Genomic DNA, 23,044 nt, shown 5'->3' on the forward strand with positions numbered 1-23,044 from the left:
TGTATAACAATTTGACTCTCTATGAATAAATACATGAATTCATTACTTGTTAATCATTTATTCATTGAACAGATATTTATTTAACACAGTGTAACTGATAAAAATCAAGATTTTCGTGATTATTTACACACACATAAAATATATGTAAATAGTTATAAAGCATGGACTGAAATTGGGTTGAATTATTAAATATAAAATCTTTAACGAAAGGCATAAGAGTTCTTTGCCAGCTTGAAGCATTTGCCATGCCTATGGCATGTCACTTGGTCATGTGTTGGTTGGCACAATAAATGCTCAATAAATGCTTGTATTGTAAGAAGAGGTGCAGCTCAGTTAATTACTCAGGTAACTAAGAGCCTGATCCCAGTTGGGATCTTTAGAAGCACTTTTGGGATAGAATAATCTCAACTAGACCTTGACGCAGGGAAATAGCTTTAAGGTAAGCTGTTTCCTCTTCTTTTTTCCCCTAACAAATTCAGCATTTAATCTCCACCATGACAATTGTTTTACTGTATATTAACCTCTCTTGTTATACGTTCAACTCCTATTCTTGAATACATGAAATGTATATTTCTCAATTGTTGCTCCTGTCTCATGAAATCTTTGTACTCTTTGTAACCGTATATGCATTTTTTCAAACTACAGATGATAATCATTCTAGTCATGTGTTAGGTAAATAATCTTGGATCTTTATCTTTATAAGCTTTTGTTTATCAAACAAAAACATCATACTGTTGATTTATAACATTCCTAAAGATTTTACATGTAAGTAAGCACATTCCTTGAGGACTATAGAGACCTTTTTTATGCCAGGAAGAAATCTATAATCTTAAACTATAATCATGACATTTAAAAATAATCACCATAGTAACATGCTCTCAAAAATTTTTACCCTGCAGGAAGTTACTGCAATTTCATTTATTAATATAGTTGAATTTTGAAAGATGTTCATTTAAAATATCCATACACTTGAAGTTCTGCATTTATGCAGCCTCAGTGTTCAGTGTTAATTCAAATCAAGCAGTACATGCCATAGGGTTATCTAAAGCTATCTATTAAGGCAGACTGCATTATGCATGTTTCAGTTAAAACATAGATGGTTAACTTTATACAGGAACTTGTTTGCGTTGTGTTTGGAGCTGTGGGGTTCTGGAACATTGTGCCATCTGCTATGCTGCACACTTATCACTTGGCTCACTTGTAGGAGGGCTTCGAAGAATTTAGATGTAGGGAAGAGAAGCGCATTAATGAGTGCCTAGTCTGTACTAGGCTGAATGCTAGATGCTGGGCACTGAGAGATTAGAAAGTCCTTGAAAAGCCTATGGCCTAATGAGGATAACAGATAAACAGACAATTATACTACAGCTCATTAACCATGTCGGCAGAGTGTAAATTGATAGAGTCATTCTGCAGGGCAATTTGGCAATGTAAAAGCTGTAGAAACTGGCATACTCTTTGATCCAGCAAGTCTCCTTCTAGACATCCAGCCATTTATCTCTAGGCACATAGTCTCCTCATTGTGCTTTCCCCATAATTTGACCATGATCGTCATTACTCTGCTTTAACACCAGAAGTCGTCAGGTTTGGAAATTGAGGAGTGCGTGTTGGACACAGAGGAGCAGGAAGACAGGAGATGAGGCTATGGTAAGACTGGGAAACTTAGGAAATTCTCTAGGGAATCTGGATTTTCTTCTAGGAAGTGGAGAGGGGAGAAAATTTGGGAAAGTGGAAGCACTGGAAAGAAAGCCTCCTAGTAAAAGATGAGCTGTGGATAATGAGGAACATTTCATAGGTGCCCTGGAATGAAGGGTCACTTCTAAAGAGCCTGACTAAGCCTGCCTCAGCATTAGGTTATGACATTCACTCTAGGTGGCCGGAGAGAACTAGTCTGCATGCCAGTTTACCCCAACATCAAGTTGAGTTTGAGATAAGGGAGCTTTGCAGCCCACCATCTTTAAGTCCACCTTTACAATTTGGGCCCTAAGCTATTTTGCAGTCCTTAAACTTTGGCCATTATCTTCCAATGTCATTCAGATGCTTTGTTACCAACATATCTATACAGCATGTGCTAAGAAGCAAGACAGAGATACTTTAGCCATAAAATCTTTTATCCATTCTTAAGTAAACAATCATATTTCCACTTAAATAATTATGTCCTGACAACAGCTTAATACCCAGAGAAGCAAAAGTTCAAAGGGAAATAGGGACGATCACAGCAGATCTTACTCCCCAGCACATCATACACCAGCTTCACTCATTTAGAACTTCAAAGTAGGGGAAATGAAACCTGTGTCATCACTAGATTTAAATTCAAGTTTATTCCAGGATTCTCTAGGTTGTGGCTGGTAAGCAAAGGGCAGCAACACAGCATTGAATAATGGTGGGCATGCTCCACCCAGAATTAGCAAGTCAATAATCTGTGGTTAGATAGCTTTCCTGTTTGATTCTGTTGACACCTCCTCCTTCTTAAAATTCCTTCCCCCTCATGTTTGTAAGATCTACATATTTCTGGTTTTTCTTTCTTCTTTTTGACTACTCATCCTATTCCAACTTTTAAGAATCTTGTTTATAGGAGCCTGGGTGATTTAGTTGGTTGAGCATCTGACTTCAGCTCAGGTCATGACCTCACAGTTCATAGGTTTGAGCCCCATGTCAGGCTCAAGCAAGTTCTGAGCAGGCAGCTCAGAGCCTGGAGCCTGTTTCACATTCTGTATCTTTCTCTCTCTCTGCCCCTCTCCAGCTCTCTCTCTCTCTTGAAAATAAAATAAAATAAACACTAAAAAAAAAAGAATCCTGTGTCTTGTCTGCTCTGGATCAGCTTTCATATTTTTTCTTTCTCTCCTTTGACCACTGTTCTTAGTATATAATCTTCCTCTTCTAAATGTATTTTCCCCTAAGAGTCCAGCTCTGCCCCTCTTCTCTTGTATTTCTCTTATCTCTGCAAACTCATTCATTCCAAAGCTCTGAAAATCACCACTTTTTAAGGTCAAATATCAAATCCTTCTTTTTCAGCATCCACACTCTCTCAGAGATACTCTCACTTTCCCATCCTCTTTGTGCTTAACTTCAAAACTTACTGCTTCTCAAACCAGATTTACAATGTTCCGTCTGACATCAGCTCCACCTTCTGACTCTACCATTTATTAATAAAACCACAGTTTCTCAAGTCACCCATGTTCATTTATGAGTATACCCCCCCATACGATTCTGTCTCCACCAAAGCAATCAACTACCAAAATTCTATCACAGAAGTAAACGGAAAGAAAAAAGAAGTCTCTCCTTCCATTATTACAAACCCTAAATTTACAGCTCTTCTAAAATTAAAAGAACTCCCAGTACATTTGCTAAAATACACCTTTATCCTTGTGCTTATTGCTACTGACCATTAAAGACAAACTTAATTAATGAATCATATGTTGTGAATATTAAGTAAAGAACTGGATTCCATACCACAGATTTTAGAGATTTATGAGTCTATCATATACTAATTTGTGAAGTTAAATAATAATATAGTCTTGAGGTGCCTGGGTGGCTCAGGTGGTAGAGGTCTGATTCTTGATTTTGGCTCAAGTCATGATCTTAGGGTCATGGGATCAATCCCCACGTCAGGCTCTGTGCTGAATGTGGAATCTGCTTAAGATTCTTTCTCTTTCTCTCCCTCTGTACCTCCCCACTACTCTCTAAAATCAATCAATATAAATAAATAAATAAATAAATAAATAAATAAATAAATAAATAAATAATGTGTGTGTGTGTGTGTGTGTGTGTGTGTGTGTATAATCTCCTGTGTAAGCCTCCTAGCTTCTTTGAAATAGGACTTTGAAAGCCAAATACATTTGAAAATTACATAAGGTATTCTTCATTGTGTGTATGTGTATTAGATTGTCGTATAAAATTGTTGTAAAATGTCTACGATTTTGAAGAGGAAACTTAAAAACATTTTTTTTGTGATGGATTTATAATGGATACTCCCACATACTTGTGGATTATGACTTCACATTCCAGTTTTATGCCTCTTCCTTTGCATTTCAGTTTCTGAAAGGTCACTTAGTACAGAGTTCACCATATCTAATTGTAATTGTCAAATATAAAATAGGCATTCTCCATACTTACTAGTATGATACATTATTTTTTATATTTGTTATTAAGTATATCAATTAGTAATTTTAACATAAATATAAATGCTGATAATATTTTCAATCCTTAGCTATTATTTTATTTAGTTTATATGTTTGCAATGTCTTTGGGAGCAAATTTCTGTAATGCATCATTAGTGATAGTTCTTTCAGGAATAGATATACACATGTCCACATTGTGTTATGTTGAGGACAGGATGATGCTGCCCTCACCCTAAGCACAGTTTATGGCAGCATCCAAATCCACCAACAGTTTAGACTCCATTAGAAGTCTCTTTGGAGTTCAGACATGTGTGACCTGAATGCTAAAGGTTTATGCACCTGGGAAACACATCCAAAGAAGATGAACCTATAAAAAGATGGGGCAGAATTTAACAAGAGTTCTCTATTTGGTATTGCCATGAGAGTAAACAGTTTGCTGATTTTGACTGAAACAATTCCAAACCATAAAAGAAAAGAATAGCCAAGAAAGTCATATTCTTCCTAGACAATTCTAGAAGAGAGGATTCATTTTCTTTTAAGACAAGAATGGGAAATGCATTTATTGGGCTAAAGTGAAAGAAATGTTCTGTAACTCGCTTTGAGCAATTGTCAGATTCCAACAGTAATGGAAGAATGTTAAAAGAAATCGTTAGATAGGACAGAAGTCAAGAGAATTAAGTATTAATCCATCTTGAACCCTCTCATGTTTAGGTAACACAAAGAATTTGTTGAGGATCTTCTAAGAGCTAGACTGTGTGGACTTCAACTAAAGAAACCATGTCACGGAACAGTGATGCTTGTTAGAAAGCAGCTAACTTCAAGTGCTATTTTCTTTAGCTTTATTATTTGAGATAAGCTAACTAGAATTATTTGATTTACAGTTGCTTATGAGAAAAGGGAGGCTTTTTCCCAGGCTGTGCTATATTTTTCTAGAAAAACATGGCTCTCCTAAACATTACTATAATATATAATATATTATGATAGATATAGTGTATAATTAATCATTTGCTCCTCAGTTTTAAGTGCTGCATAAAAAGGGTGCAAATGAGTATTTTTTAAAGAAAAACTTCCAAATGTCACACTATTCCTGCAGTAATCCTTCATTCCAGCTGTCTCAAGGTGCTTGTTTGATTTCTGGGGTCTCTTCAAGAAGTACTTCCATCCCCATGCCTATCACCACATAGACTTCGCTACTGGCCAGCTCTTCCCTCTGGGACCTCAATACTGCAACTAGGTTTGGTACGGAATTAATTTTAACTAAATGCCTGAGCCTTGTTAAAAAGATGTTACTAATTTTGACACGAGTCTTCAATTAAGTTCTTCCACTGAGTCCCTCTCTGGGGAAGGAAGTGGTTGTCTGTTGCCTGTAGCTTGCCTATTTCTCCACAACTGTGACTTTAGTGGGCCCCCCAAATGGCCTCATTACCAGCAGGAGGCAGATGATTAGCTTGAATATCTCTGCCACGCCATATGAATCATTTATTGGGCACCTGCCAGGGTGTCACCTACTATGCTATCTGCTCTCTCTATATTATCTTATTCATGCTACACATATTGACTAAAAGACCACATCTGCCAGGCACTACACAGGACTGAGCAAGACAGACACACACCACACACTCTGCTCAGTGCACGGGATAAATAGTGATGAAGGAAGCAGTTGGGTAGAATCTACTGATGGTAATTTTACACAACTTGGAATTATTTGAATTAGACCCACGAAGTCTTACACTTATAACTGAGACAACATAAAGGTCTTCTAAAAAGAAGTAATTAAGAGGAGATGTGGTGACTATCATGATCAAATCCAATCTCAACAGCTAAATGAAAACTTCTGCTGAGAGTCATTTAAAAAGAATCATCTCAAAGGACCTTTAGTGAGGGAATAAACAAAAGTAGAATTAGATGGGGAAGAGGAAAAAGAGAAAAGAACGTGGCAGATGAGGATAGTTTTGCAGGGTCATCTTGGGTTCTTAAATGGAAACCAAAGACCAGTATGCAAATTATATCTAGATGCTTGAAGGTGTCTCAAGAAACTTGAAAGCTATATTTTATTCTGATTTGTTCTGGAAAACTTAACATGGGGGAGACCCCCAGAAAACTATCAATTAAATCAATTTATCAATGAGCTCATTTGTTCTGGCTCATTCTTGGTAGGGATTGGTACACCCTGGTTAAGAAATGTAGACTTCCGTGCTCGCTTCGGCAGCACATATACTAAAATTGGAACGATACAGAGAAGATTAGCATGGCCCCTGCGCAAGGATGACACGCAAATTCGTGAAGCGTTCCATATTTTTTTTGCACGTATAGGAGGATTAGGAGGAACTTAACTGAGGAACAAGGGGGAGAAGAAGGGGGGAAATGGTGGGGGAAAGGGAGAGAGGCAAACCATGAGAGACTCTTGAATGCTGACAAAAACTGAGGACTGATGGATGTGGGGGGAAGGGGGGATGGGCATGGAGGAGGGCACTTGTGGGGATGAGCACTGGGTGTTATGTGGAAACTAATTTGACAATAAACTATTTGTAAAAAAAATAAATAAATAAATAAAAAATAAAAGATGGGCAGCTCTTCAAAGAAAAAAAAAAAAAGAAATGTAGACTTCCTCCTACTTGCAATGAGAAGCCATTGGATGGAAGAACATGATCTGATATTAACTTTAAAACCTGGCTGCTGAATCATGCATTGCCAAGGGCGAGGAAGGACACAAGGAAACTAGTTAGGAGGTTGCACAGAGTACAGGCATGATGTGATTGGTGTGCAGGATGAGGGAGGCAGTGGTCACATTGTTGACAGATAATGAAGATAGAACTATCAAGAATTACAACTTGGTTAGTTGTAGATGGTAGTGCTTTACCTGCATTTGGGATGACTGGGGGTAGGGACTGGCTTGGAGGGGGAGAGAAATCTGAGAAGGTTTGAGAAGCCTACTATTGCATGAAGATTCTCCTTCACATATGCTGTACTCATTACGTTAATGAGATGTTGACAAAGATTCTTCCATCTTAAGTCCCAGGCCATTTTAGATCAGGGTCCCTCAACCACAGCACTACTGACAGGTTGGGCTAGGTCATTCTTTGTAGTAGGGGTCTATCATGTGGGCTTTATGATGTTTAGTAGCATTCCTGGCCTCTACCCATATGACCCAAATGGCATCCTTTAAACTGTGACATCCAAGTGTCCCTGCAGTGGTGGGGTAGGGGGGGTGGGGGTGGGGGAATGTCACAGTTGAAAACCACTGTTGTCTTACATATGAAACAAAGGCAGAATATCAAAGTCCAGAGAGACCGCTCATCTAGTCCAAGAAAAATTGTCTCTCTGAATGTAACAGAAATTGGTTGTTAGTCACATCATCTCCCTGTACCCTCCAAAATACATCAGCATTGAATAGAAAAAAATATTCTTGCAGGGTTAATGTTAATTGCCAATATTTTGTAAACTAGAAAATGAAAGAAGTTGACAGTGTTAAGCTCTCTTATAGAAAATCCTGTGGATTCCAGTGAATGGTTCAGTGATTATTTTACATAAGTGGATGTCAGCATGACCTCCCTCACTGATTTAAATAATAATAATAATAATAAATTGACACAAAATATTCCTCCCTCAAAAAATTGATCATTAAAGAACAGTGTAAATGTTTCATAAATGGCTGGATTTTCTTCTGAATTCGTTTTATTAGTGTCCCACATGAAGTTACAATTGTGCGATTCTGTTGAATGACTGCCCTTTAGGGTTTTCAGAAATGGAGATTTTTAGTACATGGCTGTGTTTCCAGATTGGGGGTGGGGAGGTGGGGGTGGAAATGACATAGCAAAACTTGGTTGCATAATTTTTCTGTATTTAAAAAATATAGAAATTATTTCTTATTTAAAGACTTAATCTTTTAAATTAGTATTTAAAATAAGTAAGAAGAAATTATGGAAACAAACAAAATGATTTCTAAGTGGCTGTTGGTAGAAGGCAGAATAATGGGCCCCATATTTCTTTTTTGTATGTATGTATGTATGTATTTTTAATAGAAAGAGAGTGAGGGAGGGGCAGAGAGAATAGAAAAAAGAGAATCTTAAGTAGGCTCCACATTCAATGTAGAGCCTAATTCAAGGCTCAATCTCATGACCATGAGATCATGAACTGAGCTGATGCTTCTCTGGCCAAAAGTCCAATGCTTAACCGAGTGAGCCGCCCAGCTGCCCCAAGGGCCACATATTTTTGGAACTTAACAATACATTATTTTATACAGCAAAAGTGATTTTGCAGATGAAAATAAATTAAGAATTCAGAGATGGGGAGACTATACTGGATTATCTGAGTGAGCCCAATGTCATCACAAGGATCCTTAAATGATGGATGAGGTAACAAATCAGATGCAGAGATTTGAAGATGTGATGTTCCTACCTTTGAGCATGGGGGAAGGGATTGCTGGCCAAGGGATGCTGGTGTCCTCCAGGAGCTGGACAAGACGAGGTAAAAGGGGCGCCTGGGTGGCTCAGTCGGTTGAGCGTCCGACTTCGNCTGGAGCCTCCAGATGGGATACAGCATTGCTCACACTTTGATTATAACCTAGTTAGGGCCACTTTGTAATCCTGACCTCCAGAATTGTAGGACAGTGGAGCTGGCTCGCTGTAAACTACAATATTTGCATTAATTTTGTTACAGCTGTCATCGGAAACTAATGCATTGCTTTATAAGAACTTTTTTTATTTTTAACAATTCTTATACAGTAAAAATATATTTGGTTAACTGTTGTTTGAAACCTACTAAAAAGCTAAGAGAAATCCATTTGAGTATTCCTGCTCATAAGTGTTTTTCACTGGCAAATTTTAACTTCTAAATGGCATTTTGTTCTCAGATACCTTCAAAACATCTTCAGGAAACATCAGGGTACTATTGAAATTTCCTCAATGACTAATAATCTCTTTTGATATTTCAAAAAAGGCTTTTATGTAAATAATGTCAGAGATTTGAAAAATAGCACTGAGCACTTGTATTTGATTCAAAGATCATAAATTTGAATACATGAATTCATATAAATTAGCAATCAGTCTGAAAATCTGTTTTATTTATTTCTTTTCTTGCTTCTTATCTGAAAAATAGGAACTACATTAATCAAAAAAATAAATGCAGTGAAAATGAAATGCAAAAATAATCTTCATTAATATGCTTAGGATACAATTTCAAGTACACAAGTAAAAAAAAAATCTAACATTTGAATCTCCAACACCACATTTTTGGTTTTCTACCTTTCGTCAGTAAAAAGATCCCCATTTAGAAAGACAGAAGACATCTCAGTCCCCTGAACCAATAAGAGTGGCTTACAATAATCACAAGTATAAGTAAAAGCAGTGGTTTCCATGTGGGACACATGTTACAAACTTGTAAATAACACTTGGATTAATACGTGGAACTCACTGAGGATGTTGTAACACCTGCTTTCCAAGCTGTCCTGATATATGAGAAACGTGGAAACAGGGCAAACTGTGTCTGAGATTAAAATTTACTCAGTAGTGAAGTGTTACATTGAAATCCCGGTGCAATGTTTAGTCTGGTGCCACAGAAAGACTGAGGGAAAGGACGGTGCTGTGAAGATCAAATGGGTTATTTGAAGAGTAACTGATTATCGTCCTCTATGAAGTCATTATAGTTTAATGACCTACTACTGTGATTATTTTGATCTGTGTTTATCACCTTTAAGGGCAAAGGGGAGCATGATTCACATGCTGGGCTCAAAGCTAGGGACCTTACAAACAGTATCTTAATTCACCCTTCTGACACTCTCCTCGAATAGTGACAGTAACCCCACGCTACAGTTGAAAACTCTGGAACTCTGGGTATCTGAGTAACTTACGAAAGGTCAGACATCTCAGTAAGTGACAAAGTCAGGATTTAGAAAGAATGCATATCTAGAGACTGTCTGATGCTAGTGCCTATGATGTCTGTTACGCCTTCAGTGTCCATCCGGTCTCCTCCCCATTTTGGACATTGTGGACAGCTGCCAAAATGATTAGTGATTCAGACGAAACCCAGCCTCTGAGTAATGACAAAACACTGAAATTGTCTTGCTTTTGCTTAGAGAGAAATGGATAGCAGAAATAAAAATTAAGAAATGTGAAAATAATTCAGAAGTCACGACATCGACTCCAGAAAAAGTACCCATGATAATCTAACTTTGTTTATATATTTTTTAAATTTTTTTTTAATGTTTTATTTATTTCTAGGAGAGAGAGAGAGAGAGAGACAATGTGAGCAGGGGAGGGTCAGAGAGAGAGGGAGTCACAGACTGAAACAGGCTCCTGACTCTGAACTGGCAGTCAGCACAGAGCCCGACGTGGGGCTCGAACCCACGAACCGCGAGATCATGACCTAAGCAAAAGTCGGACGCTTAACCGACTAAGCCACCCAGGCGCCCCACTTTGTTTATATTTTTTACGCATATAACAATGTCAATACTTAATTAGTGTGTGAAATTAACATATCTATACTTAAGGTGATTTGACTGCACAGCTCTGGGGATTTTAAAATATAGCTGCACAATCTATGGCAGGACACCCATGGCAAAGTGGAGACTAACACCTCTCCCCCTGAATTGGGCTGGCTACTATGGCTTGCCTCTGAGGCATGAGATGTGGTGGAAGTGATACTACATACCTTCCAAAGCTAAGTTAGAAAATGTGATCGGGGCGTCTGGGTGGCTCAGTCAGTTACGTGTCCAACTTTGGCTCAGGTCATGATCTCGTGTCCTTTCATGGGGGGTTCCAGCCCCATATTGGGCTCTATGCTGACAGCTCAGAGCCTGGAGCTGCTTTGGATTCTGAGTCTCCCTCTCTCTCTGCCCTTCCTCTGCTCATGCCCTGTCTCTCTCTGTCTCTCAAAAATAAATAAACATTAAAAAGTTAAAAAAAAAGAAAGAAAGAAAGAAAGAAAATGTGCTAGAGTCTCTGCCTGCCTCTCTCTTGGAACCCTCACCCTATTCCAAAGAAACCCAGGCCACACGCAGCTTTTATGCTACCAGATGCAATCAGGGTCCTAGACAACTGCCAGCATTGACCACAAGATATGCGAGTCAGTGAGCCGCAGATAATTCCAACAAAATCCCCTACAGCTGCTCCAGTGGAATGGCACTGGCCGAACTACAGCACAGCTTTCCCGTGAGCCCTGCTCACATGGCAGATGAAGAAGCGAAAGAGATATTGTTGTTTGGTGTAAGTTGGTACGTGTATTAGCTTGCTAATTACTAAAATTAATGTTGTCATTGCTACCATAACAAAATACCACATCCTGGGTGGATGAACAACAGATATGTATTTCCTTTCAGTTCTGGAGGCTGGAAATCCAAGGTCAAGGTGTCAGTTTGTTGAATTCACTCTGAGACTTCTCTCCTTGGCTTATAGATCACTGTCTTCTCCTTGTGTGTTTACATAGTCTTGCTTCTGTGTGTGTGTGTGTGTGTGTGAGAGAGAGAGAGAGAGAGAGAGAGAGAGAGACAGAGAGACAGAGGAAGTGATTGAGTTCTAACCTCCTCTCCTTCCAAGGACCCCAGTTATATTGGGTTGGGGCCCACCATTTTAACGTAAATACCTTCTTAAACTCCACATCTCCAAATACAGTGTCCTTTTGAGGTACAGGGAATTAGGGCTTCAGCATATGAAGCTTGGTGGGGGGCGGGCAGGGGAGTGGACACAATTCAACCCATAACAGTAAATTTAGAAGCTCTTTGTCATTCAAAATATACATCTAGAATAACAATCATACTACTTTATAACTTTATATGTTTAAAACATATAACTAGCCATATGTGTGTCCTCTGGCATATTTATCAAGGAAATATATTAATGTCAGTAGGGCCCAGGTCAATTGCTGTTGGAAAAATTGTTGTGGGCCTAAGTCGTAGCTGGAGCAGATGACCTAGTAAAAATAATCACGACAAGGAGGAGGGTGAGGGCCTTCATTTACTAGACATGTTAGGAACCAAGCTGTGCCCTGAGTTCTTAGGACACCAAGTCTCGCTGAACCTTTACAAAAAATTACAAAGAAAGTCTTACCATCCTGGGGCAAGAGTCGGGACAATGGGGGCTATGTGAGCACAGAAGGAAGGAAAGAAGGAAGGAAGGAAGGAAGGAAGGAAGGAAGGAAGGAAGGAAGGAAGGAAGGAAGAAACGGAGGGAGGGAGGGAGAAGAGAAAATGAAGATAGTGGGTGTCTAGCATCCTGAGGAGGTCGGGATGTTTCACGTGGGAAGCAACTGTAGACCGAGGTCCCGGCTCTCCAAACATGAGCTTTTTGATCTTGAGAAACGGCATGTGAATGACTGGCCCAAAGTCACATGGGTAAGACTGAGTGGAGACAAAATGTAGCTCAGGGTACTGGGTTCCTTCCACTGTCATTGCTCTGTTGTAAAAACAATCTTTCTAAACAAGCTGTAGAGGATACTAAGCAAACATTTTTATTCACCGATCTGCTGTGTTCCTCTATTGTACTGAAAAGCTGCAAAACCATATCACTGAAGAGAAGAAAAGTGTGATTAGAGACAGTGTAACACTGGGTATGACGGATGCCCTTCAGTGAAGGCGTTTGCTTGGGGGATTACTGATTCACCCTTATAACCTGCCTCTGCATGGAATATTTAGATGCTGGAGCTTTCCATGAATGCATGGTAAGGGGCAAGAAATCACTGGGGTGTCAACTTACATTTTTTAACATTTATTTATTTTTGAGAGAGAGAGAGAGAGAGAGAACATGAGTTGAGGAAGAGAGAGGGAGACACAGAGTCCAAAGCAGGCTGCAGGCTCCGAGCTGTCAGCACAGAGCCTGGCACGGGGCTCGAACCCACAGACCGGGAGATCATGACCTGAGCCGAAGTCAGATGCTCAACCAACTGAGCCACCCAGGGGCCCCATGGGATGCCAACTCTTTTAAGAAGCATTTGTATTTCTGAAGAACAGCTGACAGGTCCACAAAGGAAAGAGACCACTGGATCTTTATTCCATGTCACGTGACTGGTTCCTCATTCCATTCTGTGAGCAGGGACCTTTGTTTTTCATAGCTCTCCTTCCTAGCAGGGACAGCTCCTGGGGTGCCAGATGGACCCTGTCAAGCTGAACTTGGCCCTGCTGAGAACTGGATTGACCAGCAGGGTGGCAGACGTGGGCTGTGACTCTGTGCTCACTTCAGCTTGAGGAAAGTAATTTTCTCAAAGGCTGTTTATGTTCTGTGCTGATTTGACCCTGTATCCCTTTTGGAGTTACACTGAAGTGTAAGTCAATCATCTTGCTGAGTGTAGTAATGTGTGAAACCCTGCCTCCCCCAGGCTGTGTAAGAAAGGGCCTGGGGAGCCCCAGTCAGTTAAATGTCCAGATTTGCCTCAGGTCATGATCTCGTGGTTCTTTTTTTTTTTTTTTAACTTTTTTTTTTTAATTTTTTTTTTTTTTTNACTAAGCCACCCAGGCGCCCCCATGATCTCGTGGTTCTTGAGTTCGAGCCCTGCATCAGCTCTGTGCTGACAGCTGGGAGCCAGGAGCCTGCTTTGGATTCTGTGTCTCCCTCTCTGCCCCTCCCCCACTTGTACTCTGTTGTCGGTCTCTCAAAAATAAAGAAACTTTAAGAAAGGGGCTGGAAGCTGACAGTTAGTGGTATCAATGGGCTAATCACTTTCCGTGTGTTTTACTGCATCCCTCAGTTAATGTGTGCGTTCAAAAAAAGTTGAATTTCCTAAGGTTTTGTAACCTGACTAAAAATTAACTCTCTAAATGTTGTGTGAAGACTACCTTTCTCAGTTGGGCACCTCATGAAGAATAAAAGCATTTCCCAACTTCCCCTCCTTCCACCTGCCACCACCAGTATCTATGGGCTGTGAACGAGAGAAGAGAGAGAAATGTTTGCATTTAGTTTCTCTTCTTGGCCAGATATCACACAGAAATATTCGGGAGAGGGTCCAGTCAGGTTAAAACCCCACATCAGCACATTTGCTTTATCTTGGTGTCTGTTTGGTTTGGTTTGTCTGCTGGCCTCTCCAACAATAATGAATGTATGTAAATCTCCTGCAGCAACGTACTGGTGAGATAAATACCTCTGGGTAGTACCAGCTATGTGGCTGAGGATTTATTTTTCAGTTTAGTGACAGGCCAGAAAGAGAGAAACCTTAACAAAGATCCCGTGACCCAAGTGAACTCCTTCTTCAACCCCACAAATATCCAATCGCAGTTAAGATGTCACTGATGAAAAAAAAAAAGCAGGCCACTGTGAATTTCTGCATAAAGATGCACATTTAAGTCAAGCAATGATCTAAGCCAAATGATTCTTTATTGCTTTGTTGTTTTATATTTCTCACTATTTATGATAAGTATTAATGGAATTATTAGTTACTTAATAGAAAAGGGCACAAGGAGATGCAGCCAGGCAGGCAAACATCTTAAAATTTATTACATAGGCTATTGGGACTCAGGGTCTGAAAGTAGGTACGTAAGTGTGCACAAAACTCAACTGATGCTACTGAGAAGCAAAGGACATGAAGAGGTTCAGCAGAGAGCAAAAGCTGGCAAATCACGCCAATGTTTGTGAGTATGATCTAGGGGTGCTGTAGGGAAGAAGCATTGGGGTCTAATCCAAAAACATTATTCCCCAAACTTCACCCAAAGCCTCCCTCAAATTTGGATATGCCCTTCCTTTGCATGCCCTTCCTTCAGGAAATCCATGTAAGCTTTGCTTGAGCATTCTCTGCAGTAACACCAGGGACTTCACCAGGGACTTGCGAGTTTCGAATGTAAGGGGGGAAGGCATACAGCTATGGCGCTTCATCTGTGAGAAATTCTTGTTTCTCACATCTGCTACTTCAGATTCAACAGGGCTTCAGAGCCTAGTCAAACACAGCTTGCATCCCACTCCAGCTCATTCTGCAGACACGTGTTAAGATGCAAAGGAGAGTTGATTATTTAAGCCTGAAGGAAGGAGCTCCCATATTGACTGACAGTGTGACAGGTGAAGGCTGTGACACGGGGTGCTGGGAAAAAAAAGGGATGGGTAAGACACAGTGGCAATCATCTCAAGTACCCCCCAGGCGAGCAGGAGGGGTAAGTGGGTGACCACATCACATGATATGACCCGTCAGTGCTGTAACAGAAGACATGTGGATTCACTCTGAGGTACGCATGATGCAGACAGTGTTAAAGAAGAGATTACACAAAAGGACAAGCTTCCTTTACTGAGATCTTATTACAGCTCACACATGATGCTGAGTAGTTTATAATGACTATCTTATTGAGTATTCTCAATGCATTATGAAGAGGACTTTACTTTTTTTTTTAATGTTTTATTTATTTCTGAGAGAGAGAGAGAGAGAGACAGCGTGAGCAGGGGAGGGTCAGAGAGAGAGGGAGACACAGAATCCGAAACAGGATCTAGGCTCTGAGCTAGCTGTCAGCACAGAGCCTGACACAGGGCTCGAACCCACGAACCTTGAGATCATGACCTGAGCCAAAGTCGGACGCTTAACCCACTGAGCCACCCAGGAGCCCCGAGGACTTTATTTTTAATCCCAATTCAGGGACAAGGAAATTGAGGATTAGAGATATTAAGGAATGATCCCAGCATTCTACAGCTAATGAATAGTGAAGTCAAATCTTCAAATGGTAAAGCCGGGCAGCAGACTTTTCGGCTATGTTGCCTCACTGTTAGAGAGATCGCAGAAAGAACAAGCAGGATTTATCAAGCAGAAAATAAAATGCGCAAAGTTTTCTACAATGGGTTTTCTGTAACCTGTAACGCTACTGCTCAAAGACATTTTACCATAATGTAAACAACCTTGATTTATGAACTGGGGATGTTCTGAGAAGTTCTATGAAATGAAATTTCACTCACTTTTTTATTTATTTTAAATTTATTTTTTAATTTTTTTATAGTTTATTGTCAAGTTGTTTTACATATAACACCCAGTGTTCACTCACTTTTTGAAAAAATCAACTTTACTGAGGTACATGTTTCAGTTATTTGTTTATTTATTTTTTGCCTCCAACAGCAGCCCGGGGTAAGCACCGTTCTGCTTTCTGCAAGTCTAGGCAAGCTGTTTGTGTTTGATTGTTTGTCTCAAAATTTCAAGTAAAGGGAATATCAAACAGTAGGCACTTCTCTGTGTCTGGACTATTTGACTCAGCAAATCATTGAGATTCATCTACAACAATCCACATTATCAATATATCGTTCCCGTTCCCACTGAGTAGTGTTCCTTTGCAGGCGACACCACAATTATTTACCCTTTCTCCTACTGATGCACAGTTGGGTTATTTCTAACTGTGGGCTGAAAATAGCGTACGTTTTAAGATGGCATATAGGAGTCCACTCTTCAGAAAAATGCTATAGTGAATTATCCCATCACTGATGTGCTTTTCAAAAGTTGGCAGAGTCCATCGCTCTTTGGTCTTGAACACACTGGGTCTTTGATTCTGCATCCAAGAATTCTCATCCTCTGCTCATCAAGTGCTTTTCAGCATTGACTTACATTGTCCATTTTTCATGGAGCTTGTCCAGTTTTGATTTATGAGTTTTGACTTATTTCAAGTTGCTTAAGTTCAGAAAATCCCATCTCTCTTCACTGACCTATGATAATATCCCAATCAGTCACCATGAGTTGAAGGTTTGAGGGTAGCAGTGAGCACTGTATGGGCCAATTCTCTCAAATTATCTATCAGCTCTTCCTTTACCACCGATTTCTGAAATTAATGGAATTCCTGCTTTGAATTACTCCTCTCCCAAAGGCAATCAAAACATGTTGAATTAGCAGAGAAGAAAATTGCAGTGCATGAGAAATGAGGAAATATCTTTATTATCGTGTTCCTTGATGGGAGAAGACAAAAACGTAGAACTCCGTGTGGGTCAGCAAAGCTGGCTGCATAATCAAGATGCCGCAGGGTGGCAGTTGTGGTGTTACAACCTCTGGTCAAAGGCTCCCTCTTGAAGATGAAGTTTACAACCTCTGGCTTTAAGCTAAATCCTTCCATCAGATCCACAATGGAGATATCTGGAAAGCTGCTTAAATGAAGTGCTGTATGTGCGGAGAGCAGAAGTGATAATCTGTAGAATCCTTTGGTGTTTCATGCTCTCCATCATTATCGGCATGTCGGACCTGACTGCATGGAAATGAGCTGAACCTCAGCAAAAGGATCTTGAAGTAGGTCAGACATTTATCATCGCAATAGATAGAAAATTCACTTTTTATTTGGCCATTTTTTCCCCAGACAGTAAGTTCCATTGAACTTGAAGTGACCCATGATTATAATAGGCATTTTATCTTCCAAGTGGGGAGGAGGAGGATTTGGGGACAGTACATTTACTGCCTTTTCTAAGGGCCATGAAGGAACTTTTACAAACCATATCCTCTAAAATGTCTCCCCAACTGATTTTACATTTGCCTGGTGTTATCTGCCACAATCCTACTGTGAGGCCATACCCATTCGTGAACACACTTAATGCCCTAAGCCCTTTTGACATATTTAAGGTTAAAAAAACAAAACCAAACAAAGCAACTATTTCTAATTATATTTTGAAATCATACTTTGAAATACATAACGGATTATGTATGTTTTTTTCTTCTTTGCAGAGAATGTGGGCAACTGAAGTCACCAGTTCATACACGGAAAGAATAAACCTGTGTTGGTTACCACCCACTCAGCACAGGACGGAGTCCCTGGGCACCTGCGATGTGGCACAGTGGTTAGAGTCCTATGTTCAGGCCACACTCTGGAGGTCAAGTTCTAGCTCTCTCTCTCATTTGCTTAGCAACCTTGGGCAACTAACTTAGCCTCACTGTGCCTGGGGCTTACTGTCTCTAAAACGAGAATGATATATAATAATACTATCTTGTAAGGTCATTGTGAAGATAAGAGGAGCTAGCAAATGCGTGGCACAGAAGAGGCACTCAATAAATATTTGATGTTGTTACTGCCCTGTTAGATCCTCTAGAGTCTAAAAGAGTAAGTGTATGGCTAAACTTTTTCCACGAGACACACTCTACATAGTTGAGGGACAGGGAGCTAAGGCCCACCTAGAAATGAAGCTAGGAAGGTAGCAGGCAACATTTGTACACTATCAGCATTTTACATGGGCAGAAGGCAGCTTTAAGTGACGTCACATAGAGGCAGCATCAGCTCCAGTGTTAACTGTGGAGAACAGTCATTTAGTGAAGCAGGAGTAAGAGCAGCCTTAGGTCCACCTAAGGGCATCGGCCAGAGAAGGCAGGCTCTGGAGCAGAGCGTTCACACAGGGGAAAGCACTAGAAAGGCGGTTCTCCTCTCATACGTACATAGTACATAATCATATTCAGTAAAGCGTTCACATATTCATTCAGTTATTACAAGACAGGCATTTTTCTTTATAATGCCTAAGTATCTGCTGCTGTGGCTAATTTGAACCTAGGTAGGATGATAGTACCTCCAAAGTAGAGAAGGAAAAAATAAAACTGGGAGAATGTTGCTCATAGAGTTGACTGGCCCATCATTAAGAAGCAATGTATTTTTTGGGGCGCCTGGGTGGCTTAGTTGGTTAAGTGTCCGACTTTCGCTTAGGTCATGATCTCACGGTTCGTGGGTTCGAGCCCCGCGTCGGGCTCTGTGCTGACTGCCAGCTCAGAGCCTGGAGCCTGTTTCAGTCTGTGACTCCCTCTCTCTCTGACCCTCCCCTGCTCACGCTGTCTCTCTCTCTCTCTGTCTCCTAGAAATAAATAAAATGTTTAAAAAAAAAAAAAAAGAAGCAATGTATTTTAAGAATGCTCCCTGCAAAGGCAAGATGGAAAGGCATTTTAGAAACAGGATGGTCATATTTTAAGGGTTATGATTTGTTATGACATCATCTTTTATTTTTCTAGTGCACAGCTTACGTACCAATACAGTCCTGAGTAAATACAAGGGGCCACCCCAACCTCTAGCAACACAGATGTACAGCGCATACAGTGGATCCCCATGTAATAAAGGACTCCAGAAATCTGAGAATGACAGTGGAGGCTAGACTCATGTATCTTGTAAGCTGTACCCCAGCATCGGGATGCCATAGTGGTTCATAAATGCCAGGGAGAGTGCTATTTATGGCAGAGTAAACTACAAAAGGGACGTTTATGATGTCACAGTGGATCAGTCATATTTATGACTGTCCAGTGAAAAGCACTACTTTAGCTCTATCAACCATATTTTTATCTACCAGAAACCCAGCTTAACCAGTTTATTGTCTCCATTAACGAGCAATGTGTGACAAATATGCTTTGAAAATAACAAAAATTCTGAAAAATAAAATAAGGCTTTGGCGAACGTATATTGCAAAAGAAATCTGTTCTTTTGGGTTTAACGAATTACTAATAGAAATGATGATTATTTTACTTTTGATTTCTGAATAATCAGTAACAGAGATTGGCGAACTTTAACTATGAAGGGTCGGACAGTAAATATTTTCAGCTTTGTGGGTTGTATGGCCTCCATCACAATTACCCAACTCTGGTTGTAGTGAAAAAGCAGCCATATAGAATCAAGACAAGAAATAACAAGTGTTGGCAAGGATACAGAAAAAAACAAACACTTGTGCACTGTGCGTGGGACGTAAATTGGTACAGCCACTGTGGAAACCAATATAGAGGTTCCACAAAAAAATTAAAAATAGAAATACCATATGATCCAGCAATTCCAATACTGGCTATTTACTCAAAGATGAAAATACTAATTTGAAAAGATATATGCACTCTTACATTTATTGAAGCATATTTACAATAGTCAAGATATGAGAGAAAGCTAGTGTCTATCAATAGATGAATGGATAAAGGAGATGTGGTTAATATACACAATGGACTATTACTCAGTCATGAAAAAGGATGAGTTCTTGCCATTTCCAGCAACCTGGATGGAGCTAGAAGGTATAATGCTAAGTGAGATTAATCAGACAAAGATAAAAGCCAAATTATTTCACCTACATGCGGAATCTAAAACATAAGACAAACGAAAAGCAGAAACAGACACATAATTATGTAGAACAGACCAATGATTGCCAGAGGGAAGGGTGTGGGGGGGAGGCAAAATGAGCGAAAGGGAAAGGGAGGTAGAGGCTTCCGGTTATGGAATGAATAGGTCTCGGTGATGAAAGGTTCAGCATAGGGAATATAGTCAATGGTACTGCAATAGCATTGTATGGTGACGGATGACAGCTACGCTTATAATGAGCACAGCATAATGTATAGATCTGTGAAATCACTGTGTTGTACACCTGAAACTAATGTAACATTGTGTATCAACTATACTTCAATTTAATTTAAAAGAAAAGAAAGAAAACACAGCCACAGGTAGTACATAAATGAGCGAGTGTTTAATTAAAACGCTAACAAAGCGAGGCTACAGATCAGTTTTGGTCCTCAGGTCATAGTTTGCCAACTCTTAGTCTATAATAAATTAATATTACCATTTGGTTGTCCTCAGCCTGTCTTGCAGCTTTTGGTCTTTGTTTTTTTACAGCATTTATCACATCACCTTGACTGAACTAAAGGTAAAAATGATAAGGAACCTGTTCTTGTTTCTATACCTGTTTAACTATGTACCAAACAGCATGCAAAGTTCATTCTTGGGGCCAGAAACAGTATCAGAAGGGAGGATGCAGAGTTGAAAAGAGCCACAACCCCTTTCTTTTCTGTATTTTAAAATATGTTATTGAAAGACTGTGGAGAGAGAGAGAGAGATTTAAAAAATGGAAAATTTTGGAAGGCCATAAACTTCTCAGTGATAGAGAACAGGGAAATAAACAAAGAGAGCATGCTACATTGGGAATGGAAGGGAATAATAAATGCCAATCGGAGTCTTAGTCTGGAAGGTTTGTGAGGTTTGTATATAAAGAGGGTTTGCCTCTTTATATACAGTGGCAATGAAGCTCACATGTCCAATATATTTTGGCTTATCCTATTTTCTTTATAGCCACTTTCTCCTATGAGTTGGGGGCTGTGTATATATGGTTCCCAGGGATGCAGACTAGGACAGGATTTTCTCTTCAGAATTGAGGTTTTGAATTGGATTAAATCCTTTCTGGGGCATAGACACTGCAGACTCCTCCCTCCCCCTTCTATGCAATTTGCTTTGGGACTCATCTTCCTCTTTGAATCAAATGCAGTACCTTGAAGGACTTTCCATTCTGGTGAGTCCCCTGCACAGACCCCCTAACTATCAACTCATGGAGTGATAAATCGGTGGCGATATCTCTCCTGCAGAGAGGAAAGTCCATTCCTAGGCTTGCTTATTTTCCCCAGAAGTCAGCTAAACTTTCATGTGAGTGGTGAAAACTCTTTGAAGCTGCCCTCCTAAATAGTTTAGAAATGCCATTTAGCTGGTACTGCGGGGAGAGAACTTAAGAAAAATTCAACACTGATAGAATTACATTTGTTCTTCATTCAATCTTGGTGAACTTCCTAGGCACTCGAGCATATTGCTTTTACTATGCTGTCATTTCTGAAAGCCAAATTGCACAAAAACTTTAATAATCACCCAAGAGAAGTCCTAAAGGGGTTTAGCATCATTTCATGAATAGCAACGCCCATACAGGCTTCATGGGGTCCTGACCACTTCCTTGCTCTGTGCTCAGGGAAACCCTATGGCGGTGAGGGCAGGCTCTCCTACCTGAACACCAAGGCAGAGCAGGGCACTCAGATGCAGGCATGACCCCAGGATTTTACACCACCTCAGAAGTCCCATTTGTTTTTACAAAGGAATGAAATAAGACCCAGAGGGTAAAGTAACTCTCCCAGTCAAGAAGTCAGAGGGTGACATCCCAGAGTCAGGAAGGAACTTTTCTAGACCAGAGTTCTTTTTTACTGCTTCCCAATGGCACACGTATACCAATGAAAATAAAAGAGCCAAATGAGATAATGAAATTCATCAAATGACAGCTCAAAGTAAACTGGCTGCATTAAAAGCAAAGCCTTTCAAGGGGCGGATAACACAGGTGCCAGGAGGAGGCTTAAAATAAAAGCTTGAAATGCCTTGACAGGAGAAAATTAAGCTCTTGGCTTCCTGTTATTCGCCCACTACCATCCATTTTTGCTGGCTGTTTCTCATATAAAATCAGAATTTGTGGATGCTTTCTGTGATTAATAGTTAGACACAGACATTTAAAAAAATACAATTTCGTGTTCTTGAAGATCTTGCTAAACCTACACTACCAAAATTTATAAATATTTTTGCCTACACTTGGAGTTTAAATACCATATAGAGTTAGGTGTGTCATCTCTTAAATGTATGTCTTATTCATTTACGTTCCCAAGACATGGAACACGGTCGGGTATACAACAGGCCTCATGGAATTCATACAAAATAATTTTTTTCACTATCGTGAAATAGAAAAAGCCTTCACCAAGTTGTCATAATAATATAATGATAATGATAATAGCTAGCCTTTTTGAATGTCTATTATGGCCAAACCCCAAACTTCTAAGGGGTTTATGCAGAGATCTACTCTTTTATTTCTCAAAACAGATCTCCAGATACTATTAGCACCCACTTTACAAAAAAGGAAAGAAGGAAAGAGAGAAAGAAGGAAAGGAAGGAAGGAAGGAAGAAGAAAGAAAGAAAAACTAAGGCACAGAGATATTAAAGTAACCACAATATGGTCCTCAAATTAGAGAGTAAAGGTTTCAAGGTCAGCAGTGTAACATAGAAGTCTGGCCTCTGAGTCTACCTTTCTAGCTAGAAAAATGATATAGTAAGTTGCTGTATTTTTATTTTACTATAGTGAATGCAACTAGGGCAAAATGAGATTAAAATTATTGTATATAATAGTTATTCTGTGAAATAGCATTACCTATGATAGATCTTGGCTAGCTATAAAGATAATTAAGGATCAAGAGTCTTCATTATTATAACTTAACAGTTCTCCATGTAATAAAAGTACAAATAAATTTAGAATGCTCTTTCTACAACCCTC

General features: G+C 39.7%; 1 protein-coding gene and 1 non-coding gene across 2 annotated transcripts in view; one reads left to right on the forward strand and one right to left on the reverse strand.

Moving 5' to 3' along the window:
- Positions 1–23,044, reverse strand: part of GPC6 (glypican 6) — a 1,100,804-nt gene that overhangs the window by 493,247 nt on the left and 584,513 nt on the right. The gene's annotated exons all lie outside the window — the stretch shown is intronic.
- On the forward strand, positions 6,312–6,418 carry LOC144244774 (U6 spliceosomal RNA). The gene has a single exon (XR_013339065.1). It is a non-coding gene; the product is annotated as a U6 spliceosomal RNA (small nuclear RNA).

The sequence above is a fragment of the Crocuta crocuta genome, unplaced genomic scaffold, assembly GCF_008692635.1.
Source record: "Crocuta crocuta isolate KB4526 unplaced genomic scaffold, BGI_CrCroc_1.0 scaffold188, whole genome shotgun sequence".
Classification (NCBI taxonomy): Eukaryota; Metazoa; Chordata; class Mammalia; order Carnivora; family Hyaenidae; genus Crocuta; species Crocuta crocuta.